The following is a 16,095-nucleotide window of genomic DNA, read 5'->3' as shown; positions in this document are numbered from 1 at the left end:
GGAAGTGTTAGTTTGGAGATGTGTAGCCAGATGAGGAAACTAGAAAAATTTAGGATCAAGTCCAGTTTACAGGTAAATGGCAAAACCTCAAAGACAATTAACAGACCTTGAATCTACTATCCACAAGTACGTATTATAGTTGCCGTTGAAATGTAGTTTTTTCTCTCTCCACAATCACACCCTCATTCCTGATGTAGTTTTGGAATATAGGTAAGGTTTGGTGAGTGTCTGACGAATGTCACACATATCTCACCTGCGGGGGCGGGGGGGTTTCATTTGTGGGGTGTTAGCTTGTGCTTTGTCCTTAGCTAACTTACTGTTCCCTCATCAATTCCTACCAGAGGTAGCAGAATTAAAACTAATTTGTTTACAAAGTAAGCCTCATTTCAGTAAATTTGGCCTGATTATTTATGTCAGTGCAGCAAGAATAGTGATTGATCATATAGGCTCTTGTTTAAAAGAATCTATTATTATTTATTTATTTATTTATTATTAGCAAGCGAGTGAGCTTAAACTTGGGGAGGAGCACAGGGAAAGGGACAAGCAGACTCTATGTTGAATGTGGAGCCCAACTTAGGGCTCAATCTCAGGACCTTGAGATCGTGACATGAGTTAAAACCAAGAGTTGGACACTTAACTGACTGAATCACCCAGGCTCCCCGAGCATATAGGCTCCTTTAAATGTGCTTTGCTGGAGCTTTTCATAAGGAATCACAAATTGAACTTTTAAAAGCCTCTTGAGGCTAGGAATCAAGCCAAGGATTTGCCATCAAACTTTCCCTGTAGTACCTACAGATTTTGGTGAATTCTTTTTTTCTTCAGGTCCCTACTCACCTAATTAGGCTGATAGGAATCCTATGAGGAAGGTACTAGGCTTTTTTCTAACAGACTTCATTGGCTCTAAAAGTCAATCTTAGTTCCTTAAAGCTGTCCGGCATATCTGATTTTATGCACATCATTATCAAATATGACATTCCAGTCATATTACAACAATGACAATTTAACTGGTATTTCCAGTTGTGTCCTATTACCAGAAGAACAAATTTTTACTGAACTTATGCAAATAAATGTATTAAAATAAGAATACACACTCATTAAGAGTTTCCAAATTCTGGAGGGATCGGGTAGGGAGAAAAACTGTTTCATCTTTGTTCACATAAGTACACTTTACCAAATTGTAAGTCATAATTAGCTTTAGAAAAAAGAGAAGAAATTTTCCTTAAATCTGGAAAAGCAAAACATTTGAGAACCAACAACGTTTCGAAGAAAAAGTCATAAAAATAACAGTCATCATAGTTCATTTGGTCCCATTTAATTAATTCTTGTTGATCTTGATCTTTTGTAAACAGCTTTATGAACCCAGTTTTTTTTATAGGAGCTTCATAAATTTTTACCTAGTTCAATGATATGATCTTAAAGTGATCAGAAACCAGTACTCAGAGTTCTTTCCTGACATTTACTGAAAAGGGAGTGCTTTTGCAGAAGCGTCAGAGTAAAGCAATAACTAAGTACCAAAAGACTTAAAAATGGCTGTGGTTAAAGATCTGATGAGAATCCATTATAAAATGGTTGACAAGGAATTGGTTATTTCTATGATGTGTACAACATTTCAAGATAATTACTGGAATTACAGGTGATAATACTATACCAGGACATACCAGATTTCTAGAACCTTTCTACAATTTTTTTTCTTTCTACAATTTTTTAATATAATCTTATTAATAACACTTACCCATACAATATAACTTAAGGCTTATCATCACTTATTTGACAATGCTTGCTATGTGATTTAACATACCAAATAAGTCTAATTATTGTAACATTTTATTGTTATAAGGAGAAAGAACAAATCTTTTGAGATGTTCTAGGGACCCACTTAGGTTAGTTTTTATATTTCTGTGAATTTTAGAACACCCAATTCTTACATAAGTACTTGTTTGTGTTTAATCCAGTTAAATAGAGTTCTTTTACAAATTATTTTTGGCAGTGTTGGCTGGAGGTAGAAAAATATCACATATCTACAACATACATATATAGACACACGTAAACATAGAGACTGAGGCAAACAGAGACTCCTGTAGCCGCTGTCTTAAAATTTTAACCAGACTCAGACACAACAGTATAAAATTCACCAGTTTACAAAAGAACAGTTAGATCCAAATTTTGTCTTGGCAGTTGGAATAAGTTCACCTATTCAGATGGCCAAAGCCCAGTTTCCAAATACTATCCCTTCTTTTCCTCCTGATGGAAATCATTTCTCCAAAGTTTGTATTTCAAAGAATGGCTCGAGGAGGAGAGTTTGAAAATCTGCATTAAAAGTATCAACTTTTCTTGATTGAGAAAGTATCAAGTTTTCTCCAAGATAAAGTTTTCTGGGGGAATATTTGCCTATTATTGGAGCTATAATTTAAATGTTTCCTCTTTCTTAAGTTCAGGACAATTCTAAGTATCCCGATATTGATAAGCATTTTCAGATGAATAGGTATTATAGAGATTAGGGGATTGGTGAAGATAGATGGGATTTGAATTGCTTCTAGAGTCAATTTCTGGTTTTGTAGAAATCGGTCGTTTCTATGTCCCCCTACTATTGAGCTGTAGATTGAATGATATCAAAAGGCTGCCCATCAAACTACATTTTCTTTAATTTGCTTCTTTATCTTGGGAAGATTTCCAACAATGATGGAAATCGAAAGATTTTTTTAATGTTCTAGAACCTTAAGATTTAATACATTATGTCTTTAAAGTATGTATGAAATGTTTAACAAAAGTCTTCTTTCTGAGTGTACATTCCTACCTTGGACCAATTCACTCTAAGGAGGAATCCTCTTGCCATTGCTTCTGTTGGTCCCTGAACATCAACCTCTGCTGAGCTATTTCCTAGTCATTTGTATGAGGGCCTGGGAGAAATTATGGCCATCTGTTTTCTCTGTGAGGTGTTTTTTTGGGGGGAGAGGGGGTGGTGAGCATCTGGCTTACCTGATAACTACTGTATTTGCATAGGTGGGAAGAACACCCCTTAACAGCCAGTCTAGGTCCCTCTGAGTGGGGTTGCAAATGGCCACTAATCTTTTTTAACTCTTCTCTACATTTGGTAGGATATTCTGAAAGTGGAAGTAAAAGGACCCTATAATTTACAATATCTGCTGCTATCTGGGAGACATGCATTCCTTGCAGTGGGGATCTAAGTTACATCTGCAAAAGACATCGTATCAGAAGGCCTGAGGCTGGCAGAGCCTGATTACAGAGCCCTGGGAAGTTGGAAGAGAGGTATAAAGAATAGTAAAAAGAGCCCTACCACCTGTCTTGGGTAGTTCTGCTAAATTCACTTCCTAACTTTGAACACATGAGTTAACTGTATACTTTGAGCCTAGAGATTAGCCTAGAGTGTTCTGTATAAATCTCATAGGGCATGGGAAATTAAAATAGGCAGATGGGTTCAGATTTTGAGAAGAGCAGTTTATGTTGGATGTGGATTTTAGCGTTTTGTTCTAAGTCTAATTTCTGTCCTTTCATCTTGTTAACCGAGTCCCTAAAGCTAGCCATTATATTCCTTTGTGTCTACTTTTTAACTTGATGTTTCCATAAGTACCAATAGGACAATTGTTTAGCATGAGAGCTCTCTAATTTTTTTTCTTTTAAATATTGCCAATTCAAAGGATCCATCATCTGTCCATTGATGAGTAATATAATCTCAATAGTGACTCAATCCAATAAGCCTTTTATAGTTTAACCACAGATATGAGTGTCCCAAAAGAAGGTGCAAAAGATGCAGCCCTTATAAAGGCCAGAAAAGTTCACTCCCAAAGATGGTCTAAGAAAATAAAGCCTTACTTTGTGGGTTTTTTTTTTTTTGGTTGTTTGTTGTTTTTTTGTTGTTTTTTGTTGTTGTTTTGTTTGTTTGTTTTTACAGGCAGTAAGAATGCTTTAGTGAGAGCAGTGTCTTTGGTTTCCCACAAGAACGTGAGATGCCTCCAGTCACAGACTCACTAGTCTGTGACACAAGAAGGCATTACTGGGATAGGACTTTTCCAGTACTAACAAAATAATAAAAATTGAGATGACAATAGCTCCTTATGGACCAGGACCCCTTATGACAAGCTCCCCTGAGAGCTGGCATGGTCAGAAGGAATGATGCTTGTAATTTCATGTTGTATGTGCTTGGGTCCTTGCTTTCAATTCTTTTGGGTGTATATCCAAGAGTGGAATTGCTGGAGCTTATGGTAATTCTGTTTTTAATTTTTAAAGTAGCTGCAATATTCTTTGCCACAGCACCTGTGCCACTTTATCTCCTGACCAACAATGTCCCTTTACTCTCTGCTCCCTGGCTGGCCTTCCCATGAAGAGCTTGGGAACATTAGTTGCTTGTTTCACATTATTGTACAGAGGACAGGGTCCCCTCTTTCATCCCATCTATCATGACTTAATTTGGCATTTATTGCCTCCTTATCCTTGTTTTACTTTGTAATTTTGTTCAGAGGTCATGGGCTGGAGGCTGAGGCTATACTTTAAATCTTTACAAAGAACATGTGAAATGAAAGTTATCCTTTGTATGTCTTTACTGGACTTTTGTCATTTTTTATTACTATTAATATACTACCTATACCTATGGGCTATCACTGAATTTCTCCAACATCCTTAGCAATGACATGTAAGAAATATTTGCAGAAGCTAATATAGAAACAGCCCCTTAGAGATTTGTGGGAGTAAAATTAATTTTAGGAATGTACTTGATGTTTGGTTAGTGTCTGACTTTTTTAGGTTTGCTAGATATGTCTGATTACATGCTGTTAAATTGGAATAAAAACACTTAGGCACTATAGTGAAATCTACACTTGGTCTCCAATCCCTAATCCACTCTCCTTGACTTCAAATGATAATAAATACTCATCAGGGGAGTTCCTCCCCATTTTCTCAGTATTATCTATCCCTTTCACTTTTGAAATGGTGTATTTTTCCCACATCTCTTAGTTCCCAAACCTGAGGGAGTTTTACTTTCCTAAGATTCTGCCTTTAGCCTGTGAGGAGAAGTACAATGACTTTAGAAGTACAATGAGAAGAGAACAGATAAAACAAGTTCTCCAGGGTTCTCTCAGATACTTCTACAAGTCAGGCTCTTTTTTTTTTTTAATTTTTATTTATTTATGATAGTCACACACAGAGAGAGAGAGAGGCAGAGACATAGGCAGAGGGAGAAGCAGGCTCCATGCACCGGGAGCCCGACCGTGGGATTCGATCTCCGGTCTCTGGTCTCCGGTCTCCAGGATCGCACCCTGGGCCAAAGGCAGGCGCTAAACCGCTGCGCCACCCAGGGATCCCAGTCAGGCTCTTCTTTAGCATTGTCTTGGGCACCCAGTAATCCCCTCCTACCTGTGTGCTTATTAGCATTCCAAGAAAAGCAGTTGGGTGATGATGCAAGCTTAGGAAAACAAAAGACTTTCTAACTATGGTCTTGCTTCCTAAATCACCCAGAAAGCCCTACGTGGGTGGTCTCAGAGTCCTCAGGAACCCATCTTCCCATTCTAACAGGCAGAGAGGCACATACATGCAAGTGACAGTTGTGTTCTTTTAGTTTTGCAATTTCTCTTCCTCATACCACCTCTATTTTAATTCTTTGTTGGCTTTTTTTAGAATGAGAAAACAAATCCCCTCCACTACTCTGTAGGAGGGGATTATAATCACTACTGGCTAATAAGGTAATTTGAATGTAAATTATATAAACTCTGAACATGAGTGTCTGAACTCATAGTGTCCTTCAAACCATTGCAATTTTTGTATTTCTGCTCTTAGGAATGGAAGACTTTAAAAAAACACCAAGAATTAAAAATAAATTCATAATTGAAATCTCTTTTATGTTAAATAGGAATCTTAATTATTGTTGAATAATCAGCCTTGCCTAAATACAAGGTTATGCAAAAAATGCTGGTAGTAGCAAAAAGGTTCTAGTAGCTATTTCAAATAATAGGTTCAGATTGTTCCAACTGAGTCTCTATTGAGTTTCTTAATATAAAGAACTCGGGTCACAGTAGAATTTGTTTGATATACATTCTTGTTTTCTCTGAATGGGGTCTGGCTATTTTATAAATATGGTGACATAAAATTAAATTTTGTATTATCTGCCTGTTGTATTATAGGCTACTTTTAAGATAGGCAATTTCTTAGGGTTCTTTTATCATATACTTTTATTTTTTTTATCATATACTTTTAAAGTATGGATTTTGGTGGAAGATATTCTATGCTCATTAGACCAGCAGACATCTATGTAGACGGAATTAACAGCCAATGGAACTGGAGTAACTGCTTCTTCATTTGCAAAATGCTGAGCCATTAGGAGGATCAATCAGTAGGGGGTGGTGTAATCCACAAACACAGACGTGCATCTGAATGCAAAATTGTTCCTTTTTTTTTCTTTTTGAAATGCATTAAAGAGAAAAGCATCCCAGCAGGGGCTTAATAAAGGACTTTCTTCTTCTTTTTTTACTTTTTATTTTTATGCCAGGCTTCACAGTTTGGAAACCATTTTGAAGTCAGCATTGTGAATATTAAGCAGGGAAGGGAATGAAGCCAAGCTGTTACCTGGTTGTAAAAATCAGATACTAACCCTCTTCCACTGCCTATGTGGAAGGTGTGATATGCTCAGAATGACCGTTTTGATCTTGTTAAATTGGCAAATTTACTAATAATGGTTAAACCTTATGCAAGCACAAGGGGAGTTATAACTGGTATGGATTTATGACAGGGCCCTAATCTCCAGGGCATAAACTTGAACCTCCCTCAGGAGACCAAAGCTGTCCTGTTGCACTGCCTTAAACTAAACATGCTGGTGTTGCCCCTAACAACAGTTGCTAGGCGACCTTTGCCAGCATGTGGAGGGGTGGGAATCACTGCTGATCATGGCACTATTTATCATCATACACCAGCAGTCTTGTTTAGGGAAAGGCCTGACACAGATATTGAGTGTACCACATGATAGAAATGTCATACACACACACAGGAAGGAAAGCATTTGGAAATGGTCTAGGAAATCATACATAGCTGTCATGCAGCTGGTGTCTCATTCCTGCCTGTGTGTTTTTTGACTGTAACTTCCAACCCAGTATTTCACTTACATGACAGTATTAGATTTACCGTGTAACCATCCTGCCTCTGTGCGGGGAGGCTTGGAAGGGATGGGGAGGGAGAGCGGGCAAGAAATAATGAAGATGTCATTGCTCTATCAGTATTGGGATTATAATTCTGGTAACAATCAACATCCTACCATACATTATCGATGTACAGCCCAAGTGAGGATATATTTGGAACATTCTCCAAATCAGTACATGATTTGATTTATAGATCATCAAATATTTCATGATGTAATTAACTTTCTGAGGTGCAAAGGGCCCCTACTGCCAGATTAGTTACTCTTTTGAAGATGTTACATTTATTGTAGCACAAAATGTCACTACTGTTCATTGAACAGATTAGCTCAATGCAGTCAGAGCCCAAGTGGGTGTTTCCAAAAATCACAACACTCTTTGAGTTGAGCAAATGCTTGGAGCAGCATCTTTTCTCCTCCTGTTCTCTGTGTGGCCTTTCTGTGCAATCTCAGCAGCTGGGCTGGGATTCAAGTGGTTTGAGTAGATTGTAGATGGATAGAAATCTGCCTGACTCCACCCTACTTTATCAGTTTTAAAGGAGCAATTCTCAACAAGACTTTTTTTTAAAACCAATTAAAAAGCCATTTTAATTAGAGCAAATTAAGGTGGTTCATAAATTTATTAATGCTATAGTGTTACATGATCAAATAGTATCTCTGCTTTGGGGGCTTCAACTCTTAAGTGATCCAGCTATGTTACCACAAACAAAAAGAAAAGGAAGCATCTCCAGGACACTTTTCCATGAATGTGCCAGATAATTAAAATGACAGTAGCTTCAGGGTGAAATGTTGTACCTGCCTTCCTGTGTTCTCAGTACTAGAATCGCATTTTAGAAGACATTTTTATAGGTCACCACGAGAGAAGAGCAGAAATAGATCAACGAAAAAAAAGTACATTTTGCCCAAAAAAAAAAAAGAAAGCGGGAAAAAGAAAGAGATATTTGAAAGGTCCTTTGGAGAAGTGATGGGTGAGAGTATGTTATTATTTCCCCAAGGAAGAAACAAAGTGGGTGATGATCTGACTTTTGGATGGGCTATCACACGGTGTCTGGCTCTGGGATCCAGCCTGGATTCATTTACTGTTTCCACTTCTTACTGCTGAACCATTTTGGACAAGTTTTTAAATCTAGATGAGCTCCTATTTCTCCCATAAATTTAGAATAATAATTATATATAACATGCATATGATATATAAACAAGGTTAGAGGACACATAGTATTGTAAGGCATTCAGTATAAAGCCTGAGCCCTGGTAAGCTTGCAGTAGATTTTTTTTTTAAACCTTCCTCTTTTTTTTTTTTTTAAGCTTTTATTTATTTATTCGTGAGAGACAGAGAGAGAGAGAGAGGCAGAGACACAGGCAGAGGGAGAAGCAGGCTCCATGCCAGGAGCCCGATGCGGGACTCGATCCCGGGACTCCAGGATCACGCCCCGGGCCAAAGGCAGGCACCAAACCGCTAAGCCACCCAGGGATCCCTGCTTGCAGTAGATTAAAGGGTAGTTCATGCCTTATTTTTGCTGTAAATTGGTGGGAAAGAAGATCTTAAGGCAGAAGTCTAGAAGGGAGTGGTGAGTGTTATTTGCATGTGGGGAGTGGTGCTTGCTGCTTGCCTATCCCATTAGAGACACTCAGCTGAAAGGCTGGTGAAGGGTCTTGTCACTGGCACAGACCTACTGCAGAATCCTGGAATGCAGGACTGGAGAAGGGGGTGAATCCTCCTAGAGCAGATGAAACCAAGGCCACATCTGCCCCACTGGTAGGAGAAGCTGTCAGGGGGACCTTCATTTTTTTTTTTCAAGATTTTATTTTATTTATTCATGAGAGACACACAGAGAGAGAGAGAGAGGCAGAGACACAGGCAGAGGGAGAAGCAGGCTCCATGCAGGGAGCCCGATGCAGGACTCGATCCCGGGACTCCAGGATCACGTCCTGGGCCAAAGGCAGGTGCCAAACCACTAAGCCATCCAGGGATCCCCAAGGGGGACCTTCAAGCAATAACCTTAGCAGCCTCATGGTGTTCGATGCTCACAGACCCAGAGTTAATAATGGATTCCCAGAAGGAACCATAAGTGGTCAACAAAATGAATAGCATTTGCCCAACACTTCGTAGCTCCTCACATTATCCTATTTGATCCTAGCAACAGCTCAATGACACAAAGAAGGCCGGGACTCTTCCCTTCCTCTCTCTCTTCAGAGAGAAATTGATCCTCAGAATCTGTGACTTGTCCCTGATTTAACAAGTCAACGTAGGAACTCTAAGGTCTAGTGCATGTCTTCTGCCCCCAAATCTCACATTCTAAGAGTCTTGACTTACTGTGGGAATGCTTGTTTTGCCCATGTCATATCCCTGTGCCCCATTTGGCTTCAATGCAGCCATGGGGACAGTGCCTCCATGTGCCCATAAATGCCTTGTAAGCACAGAACCTTGGTTTCTCTCTGTTTCATCCTCTAGGATTTCTCCTGAAGCCTCCTGACCTTGAAGTAGGAAAGTTAACTCCCTTGGAGGCAACCCTCACCCAATAGTAGTGGGAGTCAGTGGACAGATGCCCCAGCTTCTTCTGGTCCCTAAGAGGACGGTTTTGGGAGACATTCTACAAGACTCCTTTCATCACAGCACAGTTGTGATTTTGGAGAACGAATAGAGCTGGTCTGAATCACCTTAACCTTGTTAGTAATTAAATACTACTGTTACCAAATTACCGGAAAGCAAAAACCATTGGGTGGGATATTTTTCTAATAGAGGAATATGTCATTTATTTCTGCTTGGGCATTAGAGTTCCTTTATTCAAGTTCAAAATGGGGAGCTTCAGCCTTTCCTGAAGGCTAGAGAAGCCCTAAATTGTGCTCCTCCTGAAGGGTTTGATCTGTGGTGTAAACACTACCTATTGAAACTTTGTCAATATATGAAACAAACACCATCAACAACCTATCAATGTGCTATGTAGTAAACTTTAAAAAGTAAGTTCCCGCTCCATCTGATTTCACTTAGTGGAAGGGATAGTTTTCTTTATTTAGTGTGAAAGGCTCAATTAGCATTATGAAAATGAGAGAATCTTGGGGAATGTTGGTGGATATGTCATACCCATCTTCTAAAAATATCTGAAGATTTAAATTTGGAAATATCGTGACTCTGTACTTAGCGTCTAAATCTTTTTTACAGATTTCCTTTAGGGTAAATCATACTCAGTGCAATTACAGTGTAGCAGCCAATCTCTGCAGTGATGTAACACACACGGATGCTTTCTCGTTACTTTCCCATTTGTAGCTCATCTAAATGTTGTACATGTGATGAGTACTACCAATGACAGAACGATGCCTGTTGATCTTTCCTGCCCTATTAGATACCAAGGAACAAGAAAGATGAGAGGGGGTCATTGATGCACTTGATATCAAATCAGGATCGGTGTGTATCACAAAAGCCCGTAAAGGCTCCAAGTTCTAAATGGCTTATATCTCAATTCCTATATTCATTGCAGCACTATTCACAATATCCAAGATGTAGAAACAATCTAAATGTCCGTTGACAGAGGAATGGATAGAGAAAATACAGTATATACGTACAATGGCATATTATTCAGCCTTAAAAAGGAAGGTCATTTTGCCATGTGCAGCAACAAGGATGAACTTTGAGGATGTTAATGCTAAGTGAAATAAGCCAATCACAGAAAGATAAATGCTGCATAATTCCACTTAAATAAGGTATCTAAAATAGTCAAAATCATAGCATCAGTGGTAGAATGGTGGTTGTCAGTTGCTGGGGAAATGGGAGAAATGATGAGTTACTAACAACCAGCATAGTTTCAGTCAATTAAGATAAAAAAGTTCTAGAGATCTGTACAACGTTGTACCTGTAGTCAACAACTATGTATCATACATTTAAAAATATGATTAGCAGGTAAATCACATATCGAGTGTTCTTACCATAATAAAATAAAATTTAAAACAAACAACCCGGGGAACCCTGGGGATCCCTGGGTGGCGCAGCGGTTTGGCGCCTGCCTTTGGCCCAGGGCGCGATCCTGGAGACCCGGGATCGAATCCCACGTTGGGCTCCCAGTTCATGGAGCCTGCTTCTCCCTCTGCCTATGTCTCTGCTCCCCCCCCCCTTGTGACTATCATAAATAAATAAAAATTTTAAAAAATAAATAAATAAATAAATAAATAAATAAATAAATAAAAAGGAAGAAGGTGAAACCATTATTTCAAAATAAATAAATAAATAAATAATAAATAAATAAAACAAACAACCCTACCTCATGGTGGGCTTCAGAAATGAATGTTTTGGTAATACTTGGGACTTGTAATTCCCTGTGGTCATTCTTTATTTTCCTTACCAAGACAGAGAAGCAGGTTTAGAAGAATGAGGAGGGTATCCAGTAAAGAGCTCTGTATTGGTATAAGATGCCTGTTAGATATCCAAGTGGCAGTTGTTCACACAGCTGGATGGATGAGTCCAGCTTAGGAGAGAGATCTGGGATAGATAAAAAAAAAATTGTGAGGGGTGTACCTCAGTGGCTCAGTAGGTTAAGCATCTGCCTGTGGCTAAGTCATGATCTCAGGGTCATGGGATCGAGCCCCACATCAGGTTCCCTGCTCCATGGGGAACCTGCTTTTTCCTCTACCTCTGACACTTTCCCTGCTTGTTCTCTCTCTCCCTCTCTCAAATAAATAAAATCTTTTTTAAGAAATTGAGTAACATCAGCATGCTCATGCTGTTCAGAGCACAGGCTGGGTGTGGTAATCTAGAGAGTGTAGCTGGTGCAGGAAGGTGGCTCAGCCAGGCCCTCCAGCATTCAGCAATAGGCTGCTACTGCTGCTGCATTCTGCCTACTGTGACAACTCTGCTTAGCAGGGGAGGCCCCCTCAGAACTCAGGGCTCCTCGCCAGTGTGGAAGGAGGCCAAGGTGTTCCCTGGGACAGTAACCTCAGTTCCTGGGGGTTAGTTGCCAACCACAAGCCAGACATAGTAGCTCTGCTACTGTGGGAGACGGTGCTATGAAAATGGCTGCCAGGACCAGCATGCATGGTGTTTCCTCAGCCTCCCCTGCATTTGCTCCTGAATAGAGGTCTCTGAAGCATTCCACATCTACATTGGTTCTATCTCATCACAATACCCTGGCCACTGCCAGAGGTGGGGCGATGGCTGTCCTCTGCCTCTCTCCTTCTCCCTTCCATTGCTTAGTTGCTTTATTTCCACTTGGAATTTCCATTATAGATCCAGCCTAGGAATGACAGCAGCGTGACCACCTCATCCCAGTTTGCCTGGAGAGTCCCACCTTCTAGGGTATCCCTGCATCCAGGACAAATTGGGACTGTCAGTCACCTAAACTGGAAGGAAACCCAGAAAGTAATTACCCTCCTGTAAGCAGTTCTTAGGTAGGTACATCCCTGGCTAGGACCTAAGCCATGGACTCCAGTGTTCCTCCGTGGTCTCCAGCCACTCCTTGTAGAAGGTCTCTGCCCTCTGTCCATCTGGCTGTGGTTGTGGCCCTCTACTTCACCCCTCTCCCTCTCCTACTCCCTAGGGCTCTGGACTCTTACCTTGCCCATCTCTTTGACAGCAGGCTGGCCCAGGGGTGGGCAGTTGGATGAAGAAGTCTGCCCCAGACTCCACTAGTTCCTACTCCTTTATTCTTTTGTTTCCAAATCTCCTATGTTTTCAGCTCTCTGCTCAGCCATATCTCCCTGCTACATACTGACAATAAAATCTTCTTGGGAGACCTCCCAAACATGTCCTTGCCCTCTCTTGCCAACTCCTCCCTTTTATAGCATGTGCCACATTTTGCTCCCTTGGATGACAACCAGGATCTCTCATCTATGCTGCTGAGAAATTGAGTTCACTTCTACTGGTAGATGTTCTGCCAGGAAAAATGTTCCCCTAAAGATCTATAGGCAGGAGTGAGGCTGCAGAATGGAATGGGACTAAAGAGAAGGATTCTCCTTTGCCCTTCATCACCATCAGATTGAAGGCAAGAAGAGCATTCCTTCTAGAAAACCTGAAGAATATGAAAGAAAGACTCAGCAGGACTCCATGGAAGATGGTCACACATAAGACTAGATGGCATTCCTTCTGTTTCACCTTCTATCTGGCTCTATTGAGTTCTCGGTGAGACTTAGATGCTCTCCTTTTTGTCATGAGCTGTTGTATCTTTAATGTGAAAGGTTAGCTTTGTGGCCTGATTCTTAGAAGAAGAGTGAATATAGTTTGGAACAAGGACTACAGTCCTTGCTTAGTCTGTGCTTATTATAGTCACCCGAATTATTGCCTTTACCTACCAGATGGCAAACGTAGCACATAGTCCCCAGGACAGAAGATATCCCCCTGTAGTCCAGGATTCTCCATTCATTTCTGTGATCTCTGGAATTACACAGCAGTCTCAGGCTGATTAGAGAGTGGTTGGTAGGGCTGACCTATGGCACACTTGGCAGTGGCTGATCCTGTAATACATGTGTTTACGGGCATAACCAACGTTCAATAACAAAACCCCACTGAAGCAATAAATGTGCAGGTGTTGACAATGGTCTGGAAGGTGTACGATAGTGTGGTAAAGGAAGTAACTGTCAAGTAAAGCACTTCATAACAATGTAGAGATGGGCGTGTATGGGAAGATGGGGTTCCTGCCAAAGACTGCTTATGTTGCCCAGAAATCCCTCCCACCAAAGCGGAAGCCACATAGACCCAGAAAATGTTATTGTAGTGAGCACTACCACGGGTGGATGACTGCTAAGGGGAAGGGAGTTATACCTTCCATTCCTGCATGTGTTTCTATAATAGCAAATAAAATAAATAACCAGAGCTTCACAAGGAAGTTGATAAAAGTAAATAAAATGCATCATAGCCTAAGCTTGGAGCTGGTTGGGCAAGATGCTGAAAATTCCCTGTAACCCATGGGTTCTGCCGGAGACACAGAAATGATATCTAACATAGAGTGATGAGGGATGTTAGCAGGTGTGGGATAATGAAGGCTGCAGAATTTGATCATAAAAGAAAATGTGAATGCCCAGCACAGAGACATTTCCCCAGTTTCTCTGGGCTCAAAGTTCCGGCCATCTTAAGAAAGAAAGTGGTCTTTAACATCAAGATTCAGTTATTGAGTTCTGTTTCTAGAACAAAATGAGGGCACTTTTGACTATGGTGCACAGCTCACGTTCACAGGCCATAGCCACACTAGATCTGCTTTTGGCATGGGATGTGCCTCCAGAATGCCCGAGCCCAGTCCCCTGTGGCTCTTTCCGGGCAGTAAGTCTGAACAGCCTTGTGTGAGATGGGCTCATTGCTGCCTGTGAGGAATCCCCTCGTGCCTAATTCACATTAACCCTGAGATTGCTCTGAGGGCTCTAGAGGACCAGGAGACAGGAGGAAATTGTTGATAAGAATTTTATGTGAACACAGAGGTAAAATACAACCAGTCTCTGATGTTCTGATCGGGGGGATAAGCTGCCTCAAAACTTACAGGCTTTTCACCAGGGTCAAATACAAACCCACCCAGAAACATAGGGTTGCAATAGTTTGATTCAACCACTGCTGAATTTTTTCCCTTTCTCTGAAGTCCTAGCAAATAGGCAATCAATATACTAGATGCTTATCTTCAGAGATGCTCTATCACGGGTTTCTACAAGAAAGATGCATTTCATTTATCTGCTTGTCTGCTCCTGAGCATGGTGAGAGCACGTAATGCTCTGTGCTCAGTCTCAGGAGGGAATACAGTAGCTTTCTATGCCATCAGCTTGGGATTTCTTTCTCTTCTCTGCATCTTGGCATAACAGCAAAGAGGAGATGTTTGAATTCTCAGCAATGGCAACCCATTGCCTATTTAGAATCTTTTCCATGTGTCATGTTGATTTATTATTTCAGACTTACTTAGAAAAGCATCTTTCCAGCCTTTAAATGTTGAATTAAAACCTGAAATGGATTCTGATTCTGACTCTAGCTCTCCATATTGCAAAAACCAATCAACTGCATGACTGTGAGGCCTATTATGCAGCTGCCTCTGCCTCTCCCTGTGCTGAGCGCAATCTTTCCTAAGGAAGCAAAGTCAGTGGGTCTCCTGCTGTTTTTATTCTTTTCTATTCCGTTCTTACTCTTGTGAATTTGCAAAGCTCTTACATACTATCCTGAACTGATGGGTGACAAAAATGCCCGTGATAATTGTGTTGTATATGAGGACAATGCCATGAAATCAGATGGTTTTGAGGACATATATTTTTATGCCTTTTTGGAAGTAGAAGTAATAACATCAATAGCAAACGTTTAATGAGTGTTTACTCTCATTGGCCCAATTGCTTTTCTATACATTACCTTTAATTCACAACTATTGGTATTATACCCATTTTACGGATAAGGAAACCAAGTATCAGAAAGGTTAAGAAAGTGGCAGAGGGTTGGTTGCATAACTATTATGTGTCAGAACTAGTTTATTTTTTTTTAAATTATTTATTTATTTATTTATGATAGTCACAGAGAGAGAAAGAGAGAGAGGCAGAGACACAGGCAGAGGGAGAAGCAGGCTCCATGCACCGGGAGCCCGATGTGGGATTCGATCCCGGGTCTCCAGGATCGCGCCCTGGGCCAAAGGCAGGCGCCAAACCGCTGCGCCACCCAGGGATCCCCCAGAACTAGTTTAGAATATAGATGTGGCTTATCATAAAATCTGTGTTGTTTTTTTCACTACTCTACTGGTCTATCTATACAACTCAAAATTATTATATAGGATTAGGAGTGCCAGTGACAACTCTTATAAGCAGCAATAATAGTAGCCACAAGAAAACAATAATAATAATAATTAATATTTATTGAGCCCCTACCAGATGCCAGGATCTTTGTGATTTTTTTTTTTTTTGCGGGGGTGAGGAGAGTTTATTGTAAACTGTTCTAATTAAAGTGATATTTTACAAGTGCTTAAGACAGAGGGTAGACAGGCTCTGAGCCAGGCCTCAGCTTCAGAGACCCACTCCTGAAG

The 16,095-nt window shown here is 40.5% G+C and overlaps 1 protein-coding gene across 1 annotated transcript in view; it reads left to right on the top strand.

Annotated features, from left to right (window-relative positions):
• The window catches only part of FRMD4A (FERM domain containing 4A), a 616,236-nt gene that overhangs the window by 83,715 nt on the left and 516,426 nt on the right, over positions 1–16,095 (top strand). The gene's annotated exons all lie outside the window — the stretch shown is intronic.

This window comes from Nyctereutes procyonoides, unplaced genomic scaffold (genome assembly GCF_905146905.1).
Source record: "Nyctereutes procyonoides isolate TBG_1078 unplaced genomic scaffold, NYPRO_anot_genome, whole genome shotgun sequence".
NCBI lineage: Eukaryota > Metazoa > Chordata > Mammalia > Carnivora > Canidae > Nyctereutes > Nyctereutes procyonoides.
The sequence above is the reverse complement of the archived record's forward strand: the minus strand, read 5'-3'. Positions and strand labels throughout refer to the sequence as shown.